This window comes from Protopterus annectens, chromosome 5.part0 (assembly GCF_019279795.1).
Source record: "Protopterus annectens isolate FY-2018-M chromosome 5.part0, PAN1.0, whole genome shotgun sequence".
In the NCBI taxonomy this organism is placed as follows: domain Eukaryota; kingdom Metazoa; phylum Chordata; order Ceratodontiformes; family Protopteridae; genus Protopterus; species Protopterus annectens.
The window spans coordinates 573,988,523-574,002,760 of record NC_056735.1 but is presented as its reverse complement, the minus strand read 5'-3'; positions in this window follow the sequence as shown (position 1 = coordinate 574,002,760).

Sequence of the window (14,238 nt, the reverse complement as noted above, 5' to 3'; positions counted from 1 at the left end):
GGAGTGACCAAAGCAGAGATGCTAGGCAGGCCAAGGGTTTGTAGAGACTGGAGTGAATTATTGTTAATTGAGAGAGAAGGAGCTGGTGGGGGAAATTAAGTCAGTTTAACAAAGAGAGAGAGAGAGAGAGAGAGACAGTGGTGAGAGTTAGAGGACAGATTGACAGCAAACCTGGCCATTTTGTTGTATGTGCTTACGAGTTTAGTTTATAGGGTGGTTTGTAAGTTAGTTAGAATTTGTGATCCATAAAGGAGACTAGAGAGTAGAAAAGCCTGAGCTAGAGAGACTCCGGAGTTGTTAGTAAGGAACTTTTTATTTTTGTATAAAAGTCCAAGTTTTTTTGTGTTTTTTTTTTTTTTTTTTTTTTTTTATGCAGTGGTTGACATGTAGGTCAAATTTAAGTTGGTCATCTATTATGACTCCAATTAGTTTAGTTTGGGGTTCAGCATAAATAGTGGTATTGTTAGAGGAAGTGATAGAAAAGATTGGTTTGAGAGGTGAGAGAGATTTAGGAGGAAACAGAATACATTTGGTCTTTTTGGGATTAAGGATGAGTTTGTGGTCTATGAGCAATTTTTTCTAGTAATTAAATGTTTTCATTTTTTGATATTGATGTTATATTTGTAAATTGACTGTTTATGACATAGAATATTTTAAAATATCCTTCATTGTCTCTATAAAATCCTTTCAGAATATGCCAGAATCTGTGTCCTGACTGCATTTTCCTTGGGAGCTCTATCAATTTTCGAATTATTTCTTTTTTGTCTAATCCAGTTCCTGTATGTGAACTGCTTTTGTTAATGCTTAAGGATTTCTAGTGTACTTTAGGATTAAATTCATTTTAATCACTGTGGTCATTATCTAGAAAATGGACTACATGAGTACTGCCTAACTTGTCTTCTGCTATGCTAACTGAAAGCCATCATTAAAATATTATTTCCTCATGGGGAATTCAATTAATTCCTTTAAATTAAGATGGCTAATTGGCCCTTTGAAGAAATCTAGTCTGTCTTCTTTATTCTGGCTATGTGTTTTCCAGGGGTCTACTACAGGTGCTTGTTTGGTAGTAGCTTGCCATACACCTGCTCACTGCTACTTACTCAAAAATGCAAGTGCTCTAACTCCCACTAGATCAATCCCCTCACCTTATATAGCCCTCCCAATACCCATTCCAATTAGCCTTCCCAAAACCTAAGCCCTAAATCAAAAACTCCCATCCAGTTCTAATTATTCTAAATCACTAATCCTAAAACCCCTCCCTAAACCTAATACTCCCAGATTGCTCCCAAAACCTAAAACCCCCTACCCACTATTCAAACCTAAAAGTTCCCAATCACTCCCCAAACCTAAACCCCCCTCCCAACTTCCTAAACCACAACTTCACAATCACCCCCTAAACCTAAAATCCCCTCCCTGTTCCCTAAACCTAACATACCATGATCACTCCCTAAATCTAGAAGGTACTTGATTGCTCCCTAAACCTAAAGCCACTTTCCTGCTGCCTAAACCAAAAATTCTCTTCCTGCACCCTACATCTAAATCCCCCTTCCCGCTTCCTAAACATAAATTCCCCCTACTAATTGCTAGCTAAACCAACCTGTACTCCCACCCACAATCACTGTTTTAACTGTGGTGAACTCAAACTATTCCATTCAGGCAACATGTTGCAGCTGCACTCCTGCCCCAAGGCTTCTGCACCTGGCTCAAACCCAGTATTCAAGTCTGAGAACAGGTGGTTATCCAGACAAGATTCCAATCACTTGAGTCTTTGGCTGTGAGAAAGTGTAATTAGAGCAGATGGGGCTTTGGTGAGTGTATTGCTCCTATCTTGTAGCCTATACTTTGAAAGCTGATGTCAAGCAGTATTACTATTTATCTTGATTCTGTAGAACTCAAAGACAGAATCTGCAATAACTTATTAACATATACCATGGGCATCTGATAGTATACAGACTCTAAATATTTGAAATCCAGCCTCTCGGTTTTCTAATTTTTACCCTTATAAGTAAAATTAAGTATCTACTGACAGTAGCTTGTCTTTTTCAGCTAGCCAACAAGTGTTTTTATGAATACATCTCCACCATTAGTTCTCCTTAGCAGAGGCAGTCTAATTTAGTGCAACTTTTAGTCTCAGTCCCTAATTTACCTCCCTCTTGGCACACCTTAAGTCAAGATTCCTAAATGACAGCATGGAGGTTTAACACAATGAGCACACCTCTCAACCTGCATACAGATACTCTTGAAAAGTAGATTCATCCAGCCAAAAATCTGGATGTCTAAGTAGCATCCTATATTCCAGTAGAAATATAGGATACTACTCAGAAGCACATTTAAAAACAAAGTGTCAACAATGGTGGAAAAATATAAGCACATTATCTGCAACATTCTACCACACAAGGCCTATTTGTTTTGCATCTGAAAAGGGGAGATGTAAGATGTGTATCTTTATATTTTGGTACCACTAGTTTGTTTGTCATGTAATGAGGTTTGCTGAATACAAGACAGCTCCAAAAATCAACATAGACTGTAGTTTGGATTGCAATAGTGGTAGTACTGCAACTGTTGCTGCAGAATTTGTACTTCTCTGTTTCTGTAGCTGCTTACATTACATCTTTGCTGCTAGCATTTTATATTGTGCTTATCATTTGCCTGTTAAAGTTACTGACATTTTAATGAACTTGGGGACATTGAGTTGTAACTTGAAGTCATAGTACTAAGAGAACTGTGATTGGATACAGGTTCTGAAGTCACAGAGCTCAAGTATTGGCTTCATTTGATTGGATCCCTCTCTAGCTCATCTGTTATAACCTACACAGAGCTGCACCCACACAGGGTCCTTTATTCAAGACTCTGATAAGTGTGAAAAGCCTTAACCTCTGAGAAATGAGATTGTCATATTCATATTTGAGAAATGAGCTTTTCATCAAAAAGGGAAGAAAATAAAGCCGTGCTGCACTCAGTGCACTATCACCATGGATTTTCTCTATATTAGGTTGTTTTTGCAAGAACTGTTATCCCTACAAGAGACCTACAGAATCTATTCAACCTTACAAATCCAGACCTGAGGCTCAAATAACTCATCCTAAATACAAATACACATATCTTAAGCTGCAGTATAACCCTCACCAGAAAACTAGGCATTTCCCCATGCCTTTACTTAGTAGCAAGTCCACTCAAACATCCTAAACAACCAGAACCCCAAACAGATATAGTCACCCCTGACCCTCCCCCAGAGTCATTCTTGTTGAAACCATGAATGAACGCTTCCCCACAACTTCTGTAGTCAATATAATTAAGGTAGGCATCTTGAGGCAGTGTAAGAATTGTCTCATGCTTCAAGAGAAATCTTGATGAGTGGATGGGAAATAGAAAATTCACCCCGGGGATTACTCCAGTGGCTCTACTCGACAGAGGCACTGGGAACTATGGTCAGGTGGCACAATGCCAGGATAACCCTATGGGCTAGGCTTCTAAAGGCTCCAGGGCCATTAGCCTAGTACACACCTATGAACCTATGAACTAGTTAGTGACATACATCTTCACAGTATCCCATTGCTTTTTCAGAAATAAACAACACGTATGGTGGCCAGGCAACAGTACATCTGACACATATCTGTACATAATATCACACTAGGTAAATACACTGAGCTGCTGGGCATGTCACCAAGCACTGTCTAAACTACAGGCAGACTGCCACAACACTAACCCAAGTTTCCTATGGGGGAATACACATGTAATTGCAAATATAGCAGGCACTACAGGCATGTAACAGCATGGAGTAACAGACACCAGTGTGAAAGTGCATACCCACAACCAATCTCAACACAGTCACAGTCACATCATGGTGACCATAATTAATTGTACAGTATATGGACTGTGTGAACAAAACCATCCTCATATTTGCCACTCACACACTAACCATACGTATACTGGCTCAATTCACAGTGTAGTCTGATGCCTGGCTGTGGAATGGGACATGTCTCAGTCTGGTCCTACAAACATATACTCTGATAGGGTACCATAAACTGGAGCAGCATGCAATGTCAGATAGAACAGGACCATGAACACTGACATCTACTCCCGTCTGTACACAGGCGAAATAACATATTTACAATACACTGCTACACAATACTGACACTCTGTCAACAATCACCATAAGTACACAGACCTCACCACTGTACAGACTACAACAGAATGTCTAGGTTTTGTCCTCAAATATAAGGCCTCTTATACATAATATGTCTGGCAGTCTGATCTATCACTGACTTGATATCAGGAATGATATCAGTAAATAATGATATTCTGTACATATGCACCTTTTACTGCATGACATATGGGCAATGGATGACAGACTTGGGGGACAGAGCTACAAACACAGGGCCAATATTGGCATATAGTTGTGATAAACTGAGGAAATTGCTGCTGTAATGGTTTGTTGTGACATATCTCTTCTGAGGGATATGAAGTCAGTAGCACACATGGATGTCACCATTTACTGACTGCAATCATCAGAGTATGCTACTGCATTTATAAAGACAGAAAATAATTGAGTAACAGACCACATCTAAGACTCCAAATTCTGGCCAGTCTGCAGATAGCCCTACAGGTGAGAGTTTCCTCAACCACATAACACTGTCATGCCAGACTTTAAATCATGCAAACAGCCATATCCAAACAAACCCTGTTAAACCAACATTACTTCAAATGTAGAATAGCAATACTTACATTCTGTCCCCATGTCTGGAACACCCCCCTCCAGTTTGTTGGCCTGTCTCCACAGTGTTTGTTGTAAGAGGCATTTCCAGCTACCCTCTGTGATGCTGTTTGTCAGACACCCACATGAAGTCCTGCTCACAGTGAAGGAAAAGGGCCAACACCCACATGCTTTGTTATAGGAGTGTGTTTCCATGAAATTGGATATAGGAATGATACCACAGCTGTTCCACATGCAATTAGCAAGTGAGGGACTCCAATTCATGCACAGGCCATCAGTTGATCATAAGCATTACCTAAAAAAGTCAAGCTGCTGCCTATGAAAAACAGATATATTTTCCACATCTACCAGAGAAGGAGAGAGAGAGAGAGACAGAGAGACAGAGAGAAAGTAAGAAAGGTCAAAAGAAAGTGCCAAGCGTATTTGTGTATGATCCATGGGTGGAGAGTGGTCTCTAGGTATTATAATAGGTACCTATATTGTTTACTGATCCATACTGTCACATAGTAATTGCACATGGTAGTAGACATTTATGGCTGTGGATTGTCTACAACAACCTCTGCAGTGTTTGACAACTGTTGGCCTTGTAATGTGGACATTGGGACATATAGGTCCTCAATATAACAGTGGATCCTGTCATTACACAAGCACCCCAACACCCACACAGGATACTGATGACACACACAGACACACACACACACACACACACACACACACACACACACACACACAAACACGCACACACACACTTACCAGTACTGAGTTTCAAACCCCTGCCTTGCTATGTATTGCTATTACAGTATCACACAGTTATCACACGTACCATGGAGCTTACAGGTTGGAAAACTGTCCAAACGTATCTTTGAAGGTGAGTGACATCAGCAGCAGTGCTAAAGGAGGGGTAAGGGAAGTGTAGCAATTGTGAATGTCCACAAAATCATGTGTTAACAAAGACGCACACACACACTCGCTTACACACAAAGACACACATTATTACAGTTGCCAGGACAAGAACTCCTACTTAACTAACTTGTTACACTACAGTATTACGCATTTATCGCAAGTGCCATGGAGCTTATAAGGCTGAAATTTGGCTAAAGGGTTATTTCATGGTGACTGACAGCAGGTGTGCTAAAGTAGGGCAATGGGAGGTGTAGTGAGTGTGAATGGCCTCAAAATTGTTCATCTCCACACACACACACACACACACACACACACACACACACACACACACACACACACACACACGCACATGCACACACACACACACACACACACACACACACACACACACACACTCACACACTCACACACTTGCCAGTACTAAAATCCATAGGTTCATTGCTTCGCAGGTGTGTAGTAGGTGATTGGGCCTGAAGGCTCTACAAGGCTAGGCCAAGGGAATACCTTGGCATCAGGCCACATGACAATAGTCCCCAGTGTGGCTCAGGGGTGTAGTCCCTGGAGTGGTCCCCAGGGGTGGGTATTGTATTCACCATCCACTCATCTGGGTTTCTATTGTGGGTGGCCAGTGATGTGCACTGCTTCCCATGTATGTGATCTATATTCCATAACATGGACAGTGTCTGGGTTGTGCACATGTCTCACATGCATGTTCTTTGATGTTTGAAAGTGTACTTGAGGTGTCTGGTGCATGTTGTGTGGACATATTGGTATCTTTTGATGTAGCATTCCTGACCTCATTTCGTGAGACCTGGCTATGTGACTGAGGTTATGACTGCATCTACATTGACAGTATGATACGAGTATTCAGTGGCGTTAGTGGCGTCTGTCCATACAGGGCATGTGTATAAGGCATGGCTTTCCCTTTGTGGGGTACATTTGCAGACTCTACAGTTGTTGCAGGCGTCCCGTGGGGAACATGGAAAAAGGGCTACTGTACACATTTATTTGGCTACTGAGGGGATGGAACAGAGTGCCATGTCCTTTTACTTGCTGGATAACACACACCCAGTCAGGAGATGTAACACATCAAAGTACTTCCTGATGTCAGTGGCACTGTTGTTGTCAACAGGCATATAGTCCACTGCTATCACACCATGGTTACTATCTGGGAGGCAATATGCAGGGGGAACTGCCAATATAGTAGTTGTTGCCTAGCCAAGTGTGTGCATATGATACATGGGTGGAGAGTGTTCTCTAAGTAATCAAAGGGATGCCTATATTGTTCACTAATCCATACTGTCACATGTAGGGCTGTGGATTGTCTAGACCAACCTCTCTGGTGTTTGACATCTGTTGGCCTTGTAATGTGGACATTGTGACATATGCTAGGCCCTCAACTTAATAATTTAGCAAAACCCATCCCACAATGGATCCTCTTAATACACAACCACAGCAACTCCCACACAGGTCACTGATGACAGACACGCACACACACACACACACACACACACACACACACACACACACACACACACACACACACACACACACACACACACACACACTTGACAGTACAGAGATTCAAACCCCTACCTAGCTATATATTGCTACTACAGCGTACTGCATTTATCGCACATGCCACAGAGCTTATAGGATGGATGTTGTCCCAAGGTACTTCTAAGGTGAGGAACATCACCTGCCCTTGTAAACACTGGAATTGGGTGATGTAGTGGGTGAGAGATCCCAAAAATAATTTTATCCTACACACACATATACATTTGCCAGGGGTGAGGCCCAAACCTCTATCTAACAATCTTTTTGGACAGTTATGTTATGCATTTACCACATGCACCATTGACCTTACATGGTTTAGGGTTGGCAACAGGTACTTCTAAGTTGGATGATATCTGCAAGACTGCTAGTCAGGCACTGAGATGTGTACTGGGTGTAAATGGGGCCAAAATCTTTTGGGTACAGACATACATATGTACACACACAAACACTTGCCACGAATGAGATTCCAACCCATACATATGTAGTTATTGTGGCATGCGCCATGGAACTTACATGTTGGAGAGCTGTGCCAAGGTATCTTTAAAGATGAATGACATCAACAGCAGTGGTAAAGGAGGGGTAAGGGAGGTGTTGTAACTGTGAATGACCACAAAATCAGGTTTCTACAAGGATACACGCATTCTCTCACACAAACACTCGCATTTACACAGTTGCCAGGATCAGGATTAGAACTCCTACCTAACTAGTATGCTACACTCTAGTATTACACAATTATTACAAGCACCATGGAGCTACTTTGTTGGGGAGTTGTCCAAAGGTATCTTTGAAGGTGAGTAATATCAGCAGCAGTACTAAAGGGGGGGTAAGGGGAGAGTAGTAAGTGTGAATATCCATAAAATAAGGTATCATCAAAGACACACACACACTCTCTCACACAAACACACACAGTTTCATAGTTTCCATGTCAGGGATTAGAATTCCTACATAACTAGTATGCTACACTATTTTATTATGCAGTTATTGCAAGCACCATGGAGCTTATATGTTGGAGAGCTGTCCAAAGGTAGCTTTGAAGGTGAGTAACATCAGCAGCAGTGCTAAAGGAGGGGTACAGGGAGAGTAGTAAGTGTGAATGTCCATAAAATCAGGTATCATCAAAGACACACACACTCTCTCATGCAAACACACACAGTTGCTATATCTGGGATTAGAAATCCTACCGAGCTAGTATGCTACACTATAGTATTACACAGTTATCACAAGTGTTAGGGAGCTTATATGTTGGAGAGTTTTCCAAAGGTATCTTTGAAGGTTCATAGGTTCATAGGTTCATAGGTTGATACTAGGCTATCTGCCCTAGGGCATTTACAAGCCTAGCCAGAGTGTGTTTGGCTTTCACCACCCTTTTAAATAAGTTTACTATACCCTTTTAAGGTTAGTTTACTGTATCTCTGTCTAGCAGTGACGCAGAAGTGATCCCCAGGGTAAACCTACGATCTCCCATCCACTCGTCAAGATTTCTCTTGAAGAGAAGCAGTGAGGGGCTCTGTCTGACATGGACTGCGATTCTATTCCAGAGTGATGGGAGCCTCTGGGTTATAAATCTGTCCCTCCAGTATGTTCTATTAATTTCTGCCCTGAGGTTTAAGTCCCTCGAGTGCATAGCTCTAAGGGATTTGGATTTTCTGAGGTGGAGCATATCTATTAAATCTGGGTTTGACATGGCTTTATATGTCAGGCAAAGGTCTCCTCTGAGTAGGCGGCATGCAACTGAGTATAGCTGGAGTTTCTTTAACCTGGCAGCATAGGTCATCTGTTTGAGTCCCTTGATCCTCTTGGTGAGGTACATTTGAGGTCTTTCCAGTTGCTGCAGGTGTCGGGTAAGGTACATCCCAAATGGGGCATTGTATTCTATTATGGGCCTGATGAGTGATGAGTAGAGGGACACAATGACCTCTCTTGATCTAGATGTGAACCCTTTCGTGATAAGGTGGGTTATATAGAAGGTCTTTCTAACCACTTTGACGATGTGATTGTCAAAGGAAAGATTGCTATCCACTTGGATCCCCAAATCCCTAATTACTTCTTCCATGCTTAATGGATTACCACCTATGTGGTAATTTGTGGGCACTTTGTTTTTCCCAAAGGGGATGACTATGCACTTTTTGGCATTTAGCTTCAGGCCGTGGTTCTGGCACCAGTTATCCGTCTTTGTGAGACCCTTTTGGAGGATGTCTGTGTCAGTTGGTGAGTCGATTATGGCACCCAGTTTGCAGTCGTCTGCGAACTTGGTCAGCCATAGTCCTCCCATGTTAGCCTGTACCTCAGAGAAATATATACTGAACAAGAGAGGTCCCAGGACTGAGCCTTGTGAGATGCCACTAGTAACTGGTTTAGAGTCTGACATGGCTCCCGCAATTCTGACCATGTGGGCTCTATCCTTAGCCAGTTTGCAACCCATCTTATGACATAGGGGTTGATATTTAAGCTGGAGAGCTTATTTATGATGCCTGAGTGGGGTATTATGTCAAAGGCTTTTGCGAGGTCCAGGTAGGCTGTGTGGACTACCTTCCCTTCATTTATGGCCTTGGTGATTGTTTCAAAGAAGTAAACCAGGTTCAGGAGGCAGGATCTGCCCTTAACAAAGCCAAATTGGGTAGGATCCAGCATCTGCAGGTTCCCAATGTCTTTGTTTATGAGCTCCATGATGATCCACTCCATAGCTTTGCAGACCAGGCTAGTCAAACTTATGGGGCGATAGTTTCCAGGGTCCATTGAGGCACTGCCTTTGTGGAGTGGAACCACTGTTGCTGTACGCCATTCCTTGGGTACATATCCTGTACTAAGGCTGAGGTTGAACAGCAACTTTATATGAGGTTTTAGCTCTTCTTGGAGCTCATGTAGGATGCAGCCTGGGACACCATTCAGTCCCATTGATGCTGTTTTTTTTGCCTTGGAGAGGGCAGCTCTAACCTGAGCATCTGAGATGTCAGAGAGGCAACTCTCTGCTGGGATAGATATTTGCTCTTTTGGGGAGAAGGGGGGAGAAGATTGCACTGAACCTGTCTGGCAGGATGTTGGCTATGTCTGTGGGTTCAGTGTATTTTTTGACATTTTAGATTAACTCTGAACATATATGGGAGTTGCCACCCAGGTTTCTAACATAACTAAAGAAGGCCTTATGATTATCTTTGGTGTCCTGTGCAATTTTTCTCTCGAAGCTGGCCTTGGATGATTTTATGAGGGACCGTAGTTTTTTGCTAGTACTGATCAGAGATGCTTTCCCTTTTAGGGATTTATCTCAATCATGTAGTAGCTTCCTCCTTTTGTTGTAAAGCTTATTTATGGCTGGGGTCCACAAGATTGGATGCCTGCCTTTGGAGGATTGGGTCTTGGTTTTATTTGGGATTGCATGATCCATGCATTCCTGAAGGTGTCCATAGAATGTGTTTATAAAGGTTTCTGCAGTTTGGGCCGTAGTTTCCACTGGCCCAGGGGCTTTGAAGGATGTCACCTCGGTTATGAGAAGTGTGAAGTTAGCTTTTGAGAATTTTTTCACTGTGGTTTTCTGGGCTGGGCCTGGGGTCGGGATGTGGATGTCCAGTGAGATTAATTTATGGTCCGATCTTACCAATGAGGGGTATACTTCTGGTGTGGAACATAGAGTCCCCATGTTGGTGATGATCAGGTCCAGTATGTTTTCCCCTCTTGTGGGAGTGGTGACTAGTTGTTCCATAGCATTTGAGTTTATAAATTCAAGGAACCTTTGGGCTAGGGCATTGGGGCTTGAGTAATATTCCCAGTCTATGTTTGGGTAGTTGAAATCACCCAGTATAATGGTGTTTGGAGAGACCTTCATATTCTCCAGTGTTTTTAGGAAGGCCGAGTGAGGTTCCTGAGTTTGGGAGGGTGGTCTGTAGCAGGCTATAAACTGAAGGGCAGTTTTGCCTACTGTTAGTTGCACATGAATGGTCTCTGCTGCTTCATGCAGTGCCACTAACCTGGAGGTGTGAGTATCTTTGATGAATATGGATACTCCCCCTCCTTTTGTGGTTCGGTCTGAATTTTGGGCCAAAAAGCATGGTATGAGGTATAGCCTGGTAGTGCTGGGGTGCTCTCAGGAGCCTTGAACCAGGTTTCTGTTACTGCACAGATGTCAATATTCTTCATACTGAGGAGAGCTTCGAGTGCGTGCATCTTGAGGTTTAGACTTCTGGCGTTGAGTAGCGTTACCCTTGGTTTCTTTTTCCCTGTGTTATCTATGGAGGTGGGTTTGTCCTTTGAGCCTTGCCTAAAAAAGGCACTATGGGGGTGGCAAGAGCCTTTGCCAGTATCGAAAAGCCCAGGGGTGACAGGTGCAATCCATCCCTAGCAAAGCAACGTGGCTTGTCGAGCATGTCATCCCAGGCTGACAGACACTGGATCCCCTTTGAATGACACCAATACTTTAGCCAATTGTTAAAATCGATCATTTTGTCTTTATACTGTGGCATCATTCTTGGTGAGGGTAAGATGCTACTCAAGGTCAGGGTCATACCGGCCTGGGCTACATGATCAGAGAGCTCCTCCATGTCTCTATTTCATGTAGCCCAGGGAGGTACGTCTCAGGTCATTCACACCAGCATGGATAATGGCTGAGTCATATTTGTACTTGCTTTGGAGTGATCTGAGTGCTTGCATTATGTGGCGGATCCTGGCGCCTGACAGGCAGCTTACCATGACCCTCTTCTTGTTCAGTCTGGTGAGTGGGACATCAGTGTGTCTGACAATAGAGTCACCTATTACAAGTGTATCAGTTGTGTTATTTAGCCTTAAGGGCTGTGTTTGTTTGGCACACTGACTTTGTGAATTATGTGTTACACATGTTTTGTTTTTTGGGGTAGCAGGTGCTTGGATGTCTGCTTTGGAGGTCTCTGCTGCTTAGGCAGATTCTTATTTAGAGCCACCAAATATGTTTTGGTGTGTTTATGTGTTTGGTTAGACGTTGTGGTAGGTCTATGTGAGACTGGATTTGTGGTGTGTGTGTGGTTACCTTCTCCTCCTGACTGACTGGGTCAGTACTAAGTTGAGAGAGCTCAGCCTCTAGTTTGGCTATATAGTTGCATCTCTCACATATATTTGAGCTTGTTGGGAGGAGGAGAGGGTTGTCTGTGTACATAAGGCAGTTGTAACATTGCCTCAGGATTCCCAGATTCACCAGCTGGACTGGAGAGGAAACCAGCATCTGTCCTTTGGTCATGCCAGAAAAGTATAGGTAACTCCTTTATAACTGATCAAAAAGGACCAATAGGGGCCAAGTGCTCAAGGGAGTATCTAGGGATGTAGTGCTTTTGGTTTATTAGTGCTAACATATATAAAATTGCTTGTATGAGCAAGTGCAAGTGCAGGGCTTTAGATAGAAAATAGGGTCCTTATTTTAAGAGTTAGAGCAGTTCTAAGGGAAAAGTGAAGAGTAGACTTTGTGGAGCCGAAAAAGGTTTCAACCCGATTAAGCAGCACTGCCCGATGCTGCGCTATGCGCAAAATCGCGCAAAGCTGCTCCAAAGCGGGTTTTATACAGGGGGATTTGAATGAGCTAGAAATTAGCCCAAAACGGCCAATAAACTACAAGATTATTTTGCTGGGATCACTCCTCCAGGGACAGATAGGCTGCTCAAAGCTCCCCACTCCCATTGGTGAACAAAGAAGCTTCCTTCTATCCAAGTAAGGAAATGGGCAACACAGGATCTATCCAAAAGTCCAGAATACAGCAAAGCCTGTATTATGGACTATTCTAGGTCAGGAAAGGTGGGAAACAAGGATATTTTTTTTTTCTTTTTTTGCAAGACAAATGGCAGAAAATGCAGTAAATATGTAACACAGGCTAGCGCACTTGAGTGTGTAGCCTCAACAGGTAAATTCAACAACATGGCAAACTTTTAAAGTGCAGGTATAAATTAAATGTATAACAAGCTTTAAACAGGCAAAAGAGCAGATATAACATGCTTTTTAGCAAGAAAGGACAGTCACAAAGGTAATAGCAGTAAAATATACTTAAATCAGATAAGCAGTTGCTCTTTTTGTCTCTCTGCTGCTCGCACCACTTTGCAGGACCACGAGGAGTTTTGCTGAGTAGGAACAAGCGCAAAATACGTGCCAAAGCGGGTTTTATACAGGGGGACTTGAATGAGCTAGAAATTAGCCCAAAACTGCCAATAAACTACAAGATTCTTGTGCTGGGATCACTCCTCCGGGGACAGATAGGCCACTCAAAGCTCCCCTCTCCCACTGGTGAACAAAGAAGCTTCCTTCTATCAAAGTAAGGAAATGGGCAACACAGGAACTATCCAAAAAGTCTAGAATACAGCAAAGCCTGTATTAGGGACTATTCTAGGTCAGGAAAGGTGGGAAACAAGGATTTTTTTGTTTTTTTTTCTTTTTTTGAAAGACAAACAGCAGAAAATGCAATAAATATGTAACACAGGCTAGCGCACTTGAGTGTGTAACCTCAACAGGTAAATTCAGCAACAAGACAAACTTTTAAAGTGCAGGTATAAATTAAATGTATAACAAGCTTTAAACAGGCAAAAGAGCAGATATAACTTGCTTTTCGGCAAGAAAGGACAGTCGCAAAGGTAATAGCAGTAAAATATACTTAAATCAGGTAAGCAGTTGCTCTTTTTATCTCTCTACTGCTAGCACCACTCTGCAGGACCACGAGGAGCTTTGCTGAGTAGAACCAAGCGCAAAAACCATGCCAAAGCAGGTTTTATACAGTGGGACCTGAAAGGTGAGTAAGCAGTGTATGTGAATGGGCCATAAATCATTCCTCTGGAAACACACACACACTCACACAAACACTCAGTCACATACAAGTTTACATTTGACAGGACTAGGTATACAAATGCTAGATGAATACTGATTTGTACCATCATGTTACACAGTTATCACAAGCACCACAGACACTATAGGGCTGTGCGCTACCAAAAGGAATATCTACAGTGATTGACATCAGCACATCATGTGATATCGGCCTACTGGATGTGTGGTGGGTGGGACAGATCTCATAATGGAATTCTCTTTGTCACTGTCTGTCTCTCTCTTCCCCACATCTCTGTGTGTGT